The sequence below is a fragment of the Echinops telfairi genome, unplaced genomic scaffold, assembly GCF_000313985.2.
Source record: "Echinops telfairi isolate 266 unplaced genomic scaffold, ASM31398v2 ScPeMD7_3533;HRSCAF=4204_0, whole genome shotgun sequence".
NCBI lineage: Eukaryota > Metazoa > Chordata > Mammalia > Afrosoricida > Tenrecidae > Echinops > Echinops telfairi.
This window is the reverse complement of record NW_022107431.1, coordinates 5440650-5454381: the sequence shown is the minus strand read 5'-3', so window position 1 is coordinate 5454381 and position 13732 is coordinate 5440650. Positions and strand designations below refer to the sequence as shown.

Below are 13732 nucleotides of genomic sequence, written 5' to 3'. Positions count from 1 at the left end.
CCTGGTCTTGGTCAAGCTTGGGCTGCTCACCACGGGGCCAGCAGCGGGAAACCAGCAGCCACTCTGAGGGTGAAACCCAGGCTTTCTGCTGCTTTGGAGAGGCCGCGTCTGGTGAACGCCCAGGGGCAGCTCTCCCCCTGTCCTATGGGGTCATCATGAGTTGGCATCGACTCAATGGCAGTGACCTTGAGTTTGGTCTTCTCAGGGATTGGATGGTTGGCATCACTCTGCCTTCAAGGTCACTGCCTCCTGCTCTTTGTACTGCAGCCAAGTTCGTCCAGGCAATTGTTTGTTTGTTTGTTTTTCATTAATGGTAATATTCCCCTTTGGTTCTTTTTTTTAATCACTTTCCTCTCTCTGCTGAGATTCAGCCATCTCTTTATCATCATGAGTATGTTTTCCTTTAAGTTCTAGTACATTTGTAATTTAAAAAACAAACAAACAAGCATAAAACCCTCACTTCCATTGAGTTGATTCTGACCCACAGCGATCCAATAGGACAGGGTAGAACTTCTCCTGTGGGTCTCCAAGACTGTAACTCATTACAGAGTAGAAAGTCTCATCTTTCTCCCACGGAGTGGCTGGTGGTTTTGAACTGCTGACCCTGCCACATGTTTGTAATAGCAGCTTTAAGTCTCGGTCTCCTATTTGAACATCTCCCTCATTGCTGGTGTTACTTGGCTTTTCCTCTTGAGTGTGATTCCCATTTTCCTGCTTCTCTGCATATCTAGTGATTGTGATAAAACACACAGAGTGTATTAATAATATATTATGTATTAGAGACTCCGAATTCTATTGTGTTCCTCTGTGCGGGATCAGTTTTAGTTCTAGCAGATATTTCATCTGTTAGACAAAATTCCAAACTCTGACTCCCCCGTGGGCCCGTATCTAGATTTCCGGCTGAGTTCTTCCTCTCTGAGCTACTGTTTGGGGTCTGAGGCTGCCCCCTCCAGGCTGTGTCACTCACAGAGGCCACCAACAGCAGGCCCCCATGTCCCTCTTTCTGTTTACCTGCCTCCGAATGGTTACCTGTTCTGCCGGCCCAGGACTCTCTTCTCTTGACACCTCAAGCCGGTGTGTCTGCCACTTTCTTGGCCACGGGCCACGCCCTAGCTCTCAGGCACAATGTTTGGCACTCTGAGATCCCAGGTGTTCTTCCTGCCTCTCAGCAGCGGATCAACCCCCAGTGTCTTCCGACTTTGCATTCTTGGGTCTGGTATTCCAGGACTCCTCCTGACTTTCTGGCTACAAGATAATTTTCAACTTTATTTCTCACCATTTTCCTTGATGCACCCCCCACTCTAGTCAAACTTTTGATGCTTTTGAACTTGCCTTGCACATATCTGATTCTGTATTTTTGTTCTCTGTTGAGAATCCCCATTCTCACATCTCCAAGTGCCACAATGTGGAGGGGCTTGAAGGCTCCACCCCAGTACTAAGTGTTCTGCAGAGCCTCGTCTAGTTCTCCACTTCCTTCCAAAACACCCAACCCAACCCATTGCCATCATGTCAGTTCCAACTCCCAGGCACCCTATGCTACAGGGAGAACTGCCCCGGTGTGTCTTCAAGACTGGAACCCTTGATGGGCGTGGAAAGTCTCTTCTTTCTCCCCAGGAGTGGCTGATGGTTTCAAACCACTAACCTTGTGGTTAGGAGCCCCACTCATGGCCACTGCACCACCAGGGCTCCAGTCCCTCTTCCTTCCCTTCCCTCTGTTCCCACCGTGTCCTGGTCCCTGCCTTTCCTCTGTGTATCTTCTCTCACGACTGCAGAACAGTGCTTGGAAGGAACAGCTCCTACTGGCCTCTTGTGGGCTGGCTAGTACATGCTAGATGCGTCAAAACATTTGCAAAACTAATTTAATAAGGTCCATAACTACCATCTAGGCTGAACCTTGTGTAAGCGCCATAATGGACAGTATGAAGTGGCCATTTGCGCCTGCCACTCTACTAGATATCGTATTGAAGCAATCTGTGAGACTCTCTAATAATAAACAGCAGACAAGGTATCATGATATAATGCTTCCCATCTATTAGGAGGATGACTTAAGTGGCCAGGGTAAACATTTGTTGATCTCTCGGCCTCCACCTACCATGTGTTTCTTCCTGTTTCGGAGCAGCAGCCTACGTTTGTGAGATGGCTCCTGGAAGGCAAGTTCACCCTGGTGGCTGAAGAATAAAGGCCTTTCACTGACCCACAAGTAGGCAGGATGTGGGGCACCACCTCATGAGGAGAGCGCTAATGAGCTGAGCTCGCCCGCTCAAAAGAACCAGCATGCACAGACAGCTAAGGAACCATGAACACTGGCATTTTTTTTTTAAATGCAAAACGAAATCAAAGGATTCTTACTAAAGACCACCCAATGAGGTAGTGGGGGCGTGGGCGGTGGGGAAGGCAAAGAGAGTGACCTCCACTAAGTAAGGAGACGAATATAAGAAGTGTCTTGAGAATTATATTTAATTAGAAAGAAACCAGAAAAATTAAATTGCCCTCTTCCTCATTTATGACCAAATAGTATTACTTCTCTAGCTTGACACATCCCAAGTAAATTATTTCAAAAGTGACAATACAGGTGATGATTTTTACCTGAAGAAGAGCCATTCTAATTTACCCTGAAAAGCTGAGAAACAAAGAAAAATGTGGATTGCTTGGAATCCCTTGGGCTAAAGCACACACCTTGGAAGTGGATCCCATTACCTTTCAGCAGGGGAGCAGTACCAGGAACTGCAAAGCTCAGCTGGTCTCACGCCCCAGATAGCTCCGTCTAGTGGAGCCACACTGTCACGCCTCTTCCTCTCAGGGTGCTCCCCATCCATCCTGGAACTCTGTGCTTGCGCGTCCACCTCTGGAGGAAGAGCAAATGTCACTGTTCCTGAATTCCAGAAAAGAGGAGGAGTCAAAGCATCACTAAGCATGTCCAGCTTGGGACACAGATCCGATTAACCTAGACTGTGCTGCCCCCTGTCCTAAGGGATCAGCCAAACAATGGGCCAATGCAGCGAACAAGAACCCTCATGAGGAATTTACTTCTCAGAACAATTTACCTCATGAGACTAAAAGTGCAGCATTTGCCCCCAAACAAAGCTCAGGAAGCAGGAAGCGGCAGGGGAAAGGGACGAATGGAACCCAGAGAAGCAGGCAGGGAATGGGAAGAGTTTGGTTCAATGGAAGGGATGACAACCAATATCCCAAAACAAATGTGTGGACACTGTTGACTGGGAATCAAAAGTCCTGCAAAGTGTCTCCGGAACCTCAGTAAAGTATAAAATAGGAAGGAAGAAAAAGCCTGTACCTGGTAGCTTGCCAGAACAAGGATCTTTGCAGACCTGGGAGGAAGAATCACGAGTGATGTTCATCAGGCAGCACGGGCCAGGCCCGTGTGCAGTCGTCACGTCTGACTCCACTGTTCCCCAGGCATGAGATCAGGGTTCCAGGGCTGATGGGACACTGAAAAGGGGAAGTCTAATAAGCCTCATCGTCATGAGCACAGACTTTGGGTTCCTGCACACTAGACCCCAGATGGTCATTAGCCGTCTAGGAGTGCCCGAGCCAATATGCTGCCTTCTTCTGGCCCAAGGGACAATCAGCCCCACTGCCCAGAGAGGTGTAAGGATGAATGAGATCAGCCAAGTAGAATGCTTATCAAAGTGCCACATCAAGGTGATCATCAGAAAATCCTGAGACTGATCTCCTCAGTGTTCCTTCATGCCATGTCTCTATAGACTAGCTAACTTTGGGTTACCTAAAAAATTGAGATTATGGATTTAATCTTGGATTTAATTAAAGTTACAATTAAAAAGAAAAGTTAAATGGAAACCAAATCTAGGCCTCTGGGTTTTTCACTGGGAGAAAAATGAGGCTTTCTACTCTTATAGAAAGTTAGTCTCAGAAATTCACGGGGCTAGTTCCAGTCTGTCCTCCAGAGAGTTGTGGGTCAGAGTTGACTCACTGGCAGTGTAAGCATATTCCTTCCTCGGGGGACTGTGCGCCCATCGGCCACCACACCAACAGTTGAAATTTGTGTTATTTGGATCCAATGGTCCGCACAGGGTCAAAACAAACAAATACAAGACAGCCCCTAACTCTTCCATCATCCCTATATCTTGCCTCTGAGAATATCAAAAGAGCTCTTATCAGATGCCTTGTAGATATAGTCTGCTTACGCTCTCCTTTAGGAGTGAAAGTGTTAATATATGCAGAGTTAGCTTGGCATGGCTTATTCCAGAGAAAACACACAGGATCCTAAGGATCACTGCTTTCCCACCCCCACCCCCACCCCTCGGAGCTCCAAAACCAGTCTCTTATCTAATCAGTCCTAGAACCATGCCCAATATTGACGTCAGGAGTAGCCGCTTGCAGTTTCCAAACTGCTTCACGGAGGGGTACGGGACGCTCCTTTTTACCCACTGGTATATTGACTCATCTTCTCTTTGACTCATCAAATCTGGCCCATCGTTCAGATTTCTAATTGTTTTTGTAAAAAAGAAAACCCTCTGTACATTACCAGAGGTAAAAGCTAACAGTAAATCTTTAAAAAGTACTGCTTGGTTTGTTTCTTGGTTTTACTGAGAAAAATGACATGAAGGCAAAGCCCTTTCTTGGGTCCGTATTTCATCTGTCACCACACTCCATCAAGCTAGGCTCAGCCAGCAATCTAGGGACAAGGAAGCCAGGCGCCTAAAAGAATCACAAGCTATGCTGACTTCTGACAAGCCCCTATATTGAAAGGTTTCTTCGAAATGACTGCTGGGAGTGCTCAAGCTGTACATAAGCCAGCTCCAGCCCAACCTTGGTTGCAACAAACCTGAGAGCGAGGGTGCTGGATTCTCTTCTTCTAGAGGTTTCTTCATGAATCGATTTGTCAAAGTATAAACTGGATTATGAGGTAACTGTCAACTGTCATGTGCGTGAAGGAACTCTATGGTCGAGGTAATTCTGATCACCGATTACTTTCAAATACTAAAATGAGAAGTGTCTGTTGTGTATTACTTATTTATCTTTGGAACTAGTTATTTAATGGGAAGAAAGACTCAACCCTCTCAGTAAATACTAAATTGTATTCTCTGGGCCAAGAGTCAGAATATGGTTGCTTATGTAATTTTGAGGAATGATTTCTTTTTTTCAGTTATGAGAATGAAAGGTATGGTGCCAGAGAGCGGTGATGGTTGTACAACCTGGTAGATGCCATTGGTTTTGGTGAATTGACACATGAACAATATCGAATTATCAAAGGTTCCTTCCTCCATGTTGTTGTTGCTACTGTTAGTTACCATTGAGTCTGGTCCAACTCGAGCAACCCGACCGATATATTGCAGAATGCATCACTTCCCTGTCCTGCACTGTCCTCACAACCATCACTGTTTCTGACTCCATGGTTGCAGCCTCGGATACAGTCCTCCTCCTTAATGGTCTCCCTCATTTTGCTGACAATCTGTTTCACCAAGCATGATTTCCCGATCCAAGAACTGGACCTTCCTGATAACACGTTCAAAGTATGGGAGATGAAGTCTCGCACCCTCACTTCTCGGGAGCATCCTGGTCATATTTCTCCCAAAATAGAGTTTTTCGCTCTTCTGGCAGCCAATGATATATTAAGTGTTCTTCAGCATCACCGTAACTCAAATTTATCAATTCTTCTTCAGTTTCCATATCCAGCACTATCTTTTGTATGCATATGAGTGAGGTGACTGAAATACCAGGGCCTGGCTCAGGCTTGGGTCAGTATTCCAAGGGACACTTTTTTTCCTCCAAATATTTTAAAGCGATTTTTTTTTAATAAAAGAAGATTTGCCCGGTCTGGTGCTTCCATGGATGATGATTGTGGATCTAACTAACATGAAATCCTTGACAACTTCAGTCCTTTCTCTATTTATCATGACATTGCTCTTGGTACAATTGTGAGGGTCTGTAGTTCTGTTGTCTTAAAGTGTAATCCATACTGAAGGTTGCAGTCTGACTTTCTTCACGACCTCTGCATTTTTTTTGCAATAAAGCTGTATCACAACCTATCACAGGTTGTTACCACATCTTCATCCAGTCATGGAGTTGCATTCTTCTGCATATAATCCAGCTTCTTGGATCATTTGCATAATGAATAAATTTAGTGAAAGAATACAACCTGATACACCTCTTTCCTGATTTTAACCATGAAGTATCCCCCTTGTTGTATTTCAACAACTGTAGTTTGTTCTATATACAGACTGCATGAGCACAATTATGTCTGCCAGAATTCCAGTTCTTTGCAATGCCATCCATACATAAGCTGTTATGATCTACATAGTCGAATAAAACACAGGTGAACATCCCTCTGGTATTCTCCGCTTTCATCCAAGATCCAGCTGGCATCTCTAACAATGTCCCTTGTTTTGCCTCTTCTTTTAAATCTGGCTTGAATTTCTGCCATTTCCCTGACAGTGTACTTTGAAAGCCATTTTTTAATTTTCTTGAGCATCATTTCACAGAGGGAGTCTGGGAAGAACGACCCAGCAGTCTGTCTCTGAAAAGAATTGACCACGGAAGCATTGTTGGGTTGCGCACGGGCATTGTGTGGTACAGTGACAGAAGTTGAGCCCGTCACATTGGGAGGCATTCAGAAAACCACTGGTGATGAGCTACCTCCAGGAAGCAGAGTTGATCTTAATGGTGTGGATGGAGCAAAGTTTTGAAGACTTTGATTTGTTGATGTGTCATGACTCAAAATGGGGTGGGGGGAAGCTGCAAACAACCCTTAATAATTTGAGATGGAGAATGTACAAAAGGATGAGTCAAGGAGAATTGGAGGTTTTCCTAAATGAAGTGGCACTCCTGCAAGTTGAAATCGTATAGACGGTAGTGAGCTGCAATGCACCGGTATTGGTCATTTTGAATCGGGCAGTCATTTCATCCCCTGGAGGCTGCCTAAAGGACAGACATGTGCCACAGAAGAAGTGAGGATGGGGAGAGCTCGTCTGAGTACTTTGGACATGTTCTCAGGAGAGACCAGACCCTGGAGAAGGGCATCATGCCTGGAAAGTGTAAGGGCAGGAAAAAAGAGGAAGGCCCTCACCAAGATGGGTGGACACAGTGCCTGCAACAATGGGCTCAAATTTAAGAACAATGTGAGGCCGGCACCGGACTGGGCAGTGCCAGGTTCTGTTGTACGCCGGGTCACTACGCGTGGGAACCGAATGGATGTCACCTAACAACTACAACAACAACAACCCTTCTTTGCTTTCTCCTTTCACATTCCAGCCCCCAGTAATTATCAAATTTCAGACTGAAGAAGTTGATAACAATCTTCAATCTCTGCAGCGTTGGCTTTAGTTTCATAAATGCAAATAACAGTTGGATTAGCTGGTTTTCCCTGTATCCACATGGATATTCTCCTGTCATCGACAATATTTCAGGAGAGATGTTAAGACTTTTTTTTGACAATTAGTGATACGCTATTTCCTTTCCATCTGTCATTCCAGCACAGTAGACCATGTTGATGTTGTCAGGTGCCATCTAGTCGGTCCCAACTCATAGCAACTCTAGGTACAGCGGAACAAAACACTTCCCAGTCCTGCAGCATCCTCACAATTGTTCTTACGTTTGAGCCCACTGTTGCTCTGAAGGGAGAAGTCTATAACGCACTCAAGGCTTGATGGTGAAAACCAAGGCTTCAGGAATTGATGGAATACTAATGGAGATGTCTCAACAAGCAGATGCAACACCTGAAGCAGTCGCTCCTCTATGCCAAGAACATTCGAAGACAAATACCTAAAGACCTGGACAACTGACTAGAAAAGATCCTAATCCATGCTCCTTCCAAAGAGATGTGATCTGATGGAATGTGGAAATTATCCAACAATATCTGGATATTTTTACAACAATCAAAATGTTAGCTACTTATAATGACAAATCTTTGATGGAAAAATGGTAATTTAGGTGTATGAATAGATAATTGTATTCTTTAGGAGTCGAAAGAAACACCAATAGTTTTTAAATATACAGGTAGTGGTGGTACAATGGTTTAGCATTTTGCTATGAACCAAAGGTCTAAGCCACCTGCCTTTCCTGGGAAAAAGACGTGCACTCTGCTTTCTTAAATATTACATTCTTTACCCTTTGGGGGCAGCTCTCCTCTGTCCTATAGGGTCAGTACGAGTTGGAATCAACTTGATGGCAACGAGTTCGGTTAGATTTTAGATCTGGTCCCTAACTTACAATGGTGCCCCATTCTGACAACACTCTTACATAACGCCTCATTTCCATTTATTTGTCATTAATCCTTAGTAATTCCTTTCTAATCAATATCTTTTTAAAATATGAACTTGATTTGCCTTTGGGGATTGAAAACATTACATATAAACTTATACATATATTTTAATATATATATATATACACAAAACTAAACAAATCAAAAAATTGTACTCGTACAATGAAGGATTAGACAATAATGGCATTTTGTCAATAGCATTAATAACTCCATGTGATCATTAAGGTTTTGTGTCAACTTGATTGGGCCAGGATTCCCAGTGGTTTGGCAGTTAAGACCTGGTAACCCCCCATGATGGGATCTAATAAGTGTAATCACCTCCAAACTAGGATCAGTATGAGTTGTAAGAAGATAGGGTGTGATGTAACAGCCTCACTGGAATCCCACTCTGATCCAATAAATTGAATGGAATTCTCCGTGGGGGCATGGCCTCCTTCCAATATAAGGGGATGGTGTTGAACAGTTCGCTTGCTTTTGCTGGGTCTGGATCCTCCATGCTGCATCATCTTCTGACCACTGCTCCTCTAGCCTCCTATCCTTGGAGTCATACGCTGCCTGCCATCTTACCAGCTAACCTTGGATTCATTCATGTCTGAAGCCACTGGCCTGTCATCCTCCCATCAATTTGAATTCATGAGCCCCCTTTGCTACATGAATCAGGAGAAGCCCCCAGCCTAACATCTGAGCCCTGGGAACTTGCCTGCTTCTACAGCAGTGCAAGCAATTTTCTTGATAAAAATTTATATAAGTTTCTCTGCTTTGGTTTCTCTACAAAACTTGTGGAAAGTTCTGGATCATCTCTGGGAATGAGGATTGTATTTCCAGCCAGAAAATTAGTGAGATTTATGTTTCTGATACTTTTCTTTATCTTTCATTGTGTTAGTCTGGGTACTTTAGAGAAACAAATCCACAGAAACTCATTATATAAAGGTTAAATGCACATCAAGGAAACATCCCAACCCAGGGCTGCCCAAGCCCACAAGTCCAACATTAATCCATTAACCCAACACCAGTCCAACACCAATCCACAAAGTCCTCCTCCATCTCACAAAACAGACGCAATGATGTGACTACAGAGGAAAGCCGAGTCAGTGAGCGTGTAAGCATCTCAGCCTGGCAGGGGTCTCCATATGGCTGCTCCAGCACTCAGGGCTGCATCAGGGTAGGTCCATGTGGCTTCTCCTCAGGGATGTCTTGCAGGAAGTGAGCCTTGCAAGCTAAAGCAGGGAACTGGCTAAGGCAGCTTCACCCTGGTCCGACCATCAGAAAGCAAGAGACCTGAGAACTAGAAAGGCGAGACTCACCAAGCCATTTATCCCTCCACCCTTCAATTAACCCCACATGTGTTTATCGGCCGGGTAGGCACAAAAACTAACTACCTCATTCATGTATTTTGTGGTAGCATCTCATGATTTCTTGAATCTACCTTTTGACCTTATTGAGGTAATCAGCATCTGAGCCCATGTTTTCAGAAAACTAAAGCCCCAGGTTAGTTTAGAAAAGACAACATCAGATAAACGACTTTCACTAAAGTATTTTGATGACCTTTATTCTTCCTGTTCCTTATTCCTCGTTGCATTGTGCGCAGTACATATTAATAACAACCACATGAACAAAATGAAGGGCTGTGTGAATGTGGCGCATTGTAACCTGAATACATCATAAGTCAAGGGCCCTCAGTGTAACGTCTACTTCCTGAAGAAGAAACTGGAAAGCAATGAATTACCTAAAAGTCTAACTCTCTTTTATCATTTATGTCCACAAGGCCATTGTCATTGGTTGCTGTTGAGTTAATAACTGATCCAAATATATGATGCTTTAACTGCCACAGAAAAACCAGGTTAGGCTATATTTATGTGTATACTTATTAGATGTGTTATGGAAGGAGGAGAATTTCTACAATTTCAAAATCTAAATTTGGCTTGGAAAAAAACACTTTAAGTTTATTCTACTCTGTTGGAGCATAAGTAAAAATATATATATTACCACAAAATCATGGTGGTGGTGCTGTTAGGTGATGCCAAGTCCGTTCCAACTCGTAATGCCCCTATGTACCACAGAACGACCACTGCCCAGTCCTGCACCCGGCTCACGACTGCTGCTATGTCTGAACCATTGCCACCGCCATGGTATCAGTCATCTCACTGAGGCTCGGCCTCTTATTTGCTGACGTTTCCCAGCGGCTAGTCTTTCCTGATAATATGCCCAAAGTATGTGAGGCAAAAAAAATCATAATCATAGAACCTTTTATTAAACAAAAATGTCACATTCAGAAGCTATTGTTTCTTAACTTGCCTTCCATCTAAGTCTATACATTTCTGAAGGCAGTGTTTCCTGAAGAATTCTGTGTTCTTTGGTTTACACTGAGCCAAAATGGCAATTTTCAAATTGCTTGTCTTTAAATGTTCTTTGAGTTTATGGAACAAAAAGAAGTGTGAAAGGGGAAGGCCAAGGCCGTAGGATGGATGGGGTAAGGTTACCCAATGAAATTCTCAAAGGCCAGTCCTTACTACCCTTGAAGGAGCCAGGTTCATGGTTGTGATAGAAAAGAAAAAAAAGAAAAATTTCTCGGTACAACTCTCTTGCCTTGTTCTCACCAATGAAGTTTTCCATTTTCTTAAAATGTTCATCATAAGCCCCCCATGATAGTCCTGTGTCCTTTGAGAAAATAGACTAAGAGGGCCCCTTTGGGGTCCCCCAAATATTGCCATAAACTGAGGTGACTAATTGTAGCTGGCCCAGATCTACTCAAAAGACATGCTGTGGTTGGACAGTTCTCATAAAGGCCACATAAAGAGCCTAACGCTGGTGTCTGACCCAGAGAATGGGTCTGCAGTGGTCACAGGGTCAGGTTTACACTGGTTTGGTTGGAATAAAGCTATGCGTATGTGAGCTGGAACCCAGGAATAATACCTTATGACTTACCCTCATGTGTTCATAGAGTATCTGGTTAGTATCCCTAAACTAGTAGTATCCATACCCGCGCCAGTCTAATTCAACAAATGAGATCATCGACTGCCATCAACATGCACCACCTTGCAAACCCTCTAGGGTCCCTCTGCCTCAGAATTGACTTGCTAACAGTGGTTTGGTCTTCGTTTTGTCTTTTGATTTAATGATCCAATGTTATGGATCTTTTCTATTTTATCTCAACTATCCAATGCTTTAGAATAGCAGTTCTCAACCTGTGAGTCGCGACTCCTTTGGGGGTCAAATGACTCTTTCACAGGGGTTGCCCATTTCGTAACAGTAGCAAAATTACAGTGATGAAGTAGCAACAAAAATAATTTTCTGGTTGGGGGTCACCACCACATGAGGAACTGTATGAAAGGATCATGGCATTAGGAAGGTTGATAACCACTACTTTAGAACATTCAAGTTGTCCCCCATTATAAATAATACATTTATAGAGTTATTTCTTGCAGTTTTTTTATTCACAACTGCCATCACTTCCTTGCATTAAATACCCAGAAGTGAAATGATGGGTTGAGGCATAGCTTTTAGACATGTTGTGAAATTTTCCTATTGAAATGTTGTGGCTCATAATTTGGTATTTATGAGACTGCTTTTCTTTAAATCCTGTTTTGACACTGATATTAACTTTTCAAAAAGATTTTGTTAATATGATATCAAAATTATAGATTACTGTCTTATTGCTTTTGTTTATTATCCAATGAAATGGAATATTCTAGAATACTGTTTATTTATTTTTATTTATCTCTGTGTTATCTGTACACATCCTTGTCCATACTTTAATTGGTGGATCCAGTCTCTTACTGGTTGATGGCAGTTATTTGTATATTAATGATTTGAACATTTGTAAAATACATTGAACATCATATTTAGAATGTATTGCTTTGCTTTGGCATTTCATGTGGTGTTCCTAGTTTTAAAAGAAGTAGAAACATTTCATATTTTTTGCTGATTCCACAGTAGTGAATTTTATCTAATAGAAAATGTACTCACATTGCAAAAAATCATAGCATTATTGGATTTTATGCCTGAGAAAAATCATACATGTAACTTATAACTATGTAAGATGAAGAAGTTTACCACTTTGACTTTAAATTATTTTTTCTCTCTTCTTCAGTAATTTCTATATATCTGACAGCTCCATCTTGTTGATTATATTGAAGGCAGTAAGCAGTACAATAGAAATCCAATTTTCTGAATATAAAGGTTCCATTGGTTGATCTATAAAGTCGGTAGACACCTCTTGTTAGACCCTTTACAAAACCTTAAATCCTGAGTTCAAAGTCCTCACTTACATCTTGACAATAGCTTTCAGCCCTATCAACACAAGAATGAACACACTTCTTCTCTTTCAAGTTATGAAATCATATTCTCTTTATATCTGTTAACATAGTTCTTCAAAGGAACAGAACTTTGTTTAAGAAAATAAAAAACCCTCTTTATTTTCTTCAACTCTATTGGGAAAGTCAGACCAAAAGACTTGCAACTTAATGGAATATCTTAATTCCCAGAGAAGGAGGAAGAAAGTTAGAGGAGGTTGAAGTGGAAATGGGCAGTATAACAAAAGCTCTCCGGAGAAGTGAAGAAGCTTTTATATCTGTAGCATACACTTATTTTATTTCCCAGCAATCACCTGGCCATTTAGGAAGACACAGAGTTTTATGTTGTTGTTGTTGTTGTTGAGTCAGCTTTGGTGTTATTGGAAAGGTAGTAGCTATGAACAAGTCTTTGGTCTTGCAAAATTCTATCAGGAGGTCTCCAGCTTTGTGTCTATCACCAAGTCCATACTTTCCAACCACTGTACCATGTTAGAGGAAAAGTCCAAGCAGTTTACTTGTTGGTCATTGTCAATACGGTAACATTGATCACCACCATGTTAATTCAATTTGAAATCACAATGAAATAAAATGACTGCTTCCCAATAGCTCTTGTCATGATCCGCAGTGAGAGACCACTAATGCATCCCCAAGTGATCAATTATCGATACATATGTTGGTTTTCTTGTTAAAGTGCCATCTGGTCTGTGGCAACTCCTAGTGACCCTGTCTATGTTCAGCAGGACAAGAATGCGCCGTCCTCACGGTTGAGCTCCTTGTTGCCTCATGGTGTCAACCCATGTTATCGAAGGTCTTCCTCATTTTCACTGACCCTCTCCTTCACCGAGGATAAAACCTGATGCACTTGAATTATGGTGTTAGCAAAGACTACTGAATGTACATGGACCGCCAGGAGAACAAACACATCCGTCTTGGAGGAAGTACAGCCAGAGTGCTTCTTAGAAGCAAGGATGACAACCCTTCATCTCACATATTTTCAACATGTTACCGAGAGACCAGTCCCTGGAAAAGGGCATCATGCATCTATGCATATAGATATGTATTAAGCATAGAGATTACTGTTAGTATTCTTTATAAGCATAAAAACATACTCCTTTTTTTTTTCTTTTTTAACATTTTATTAGGGGCTCATACAACTGTTATCCCAATCCATACACACATCAATTGTGTAAAGCGCATTTGT

General features: G+C 42.5%; 1 protein-coding gene across 1 annotated transcript in view; it reads left to right on the top strand.

Annotated features, from left to right (window-relative positions):
• Window positions 1–13732, top strand: part of PACRG (parkin coregulated) — a 590873-nt gene that overhangs the window by 346558 nt on the left and 230583 nt on the right. The gene's annotated exons all lie outside the window — the stretch shown is intronic.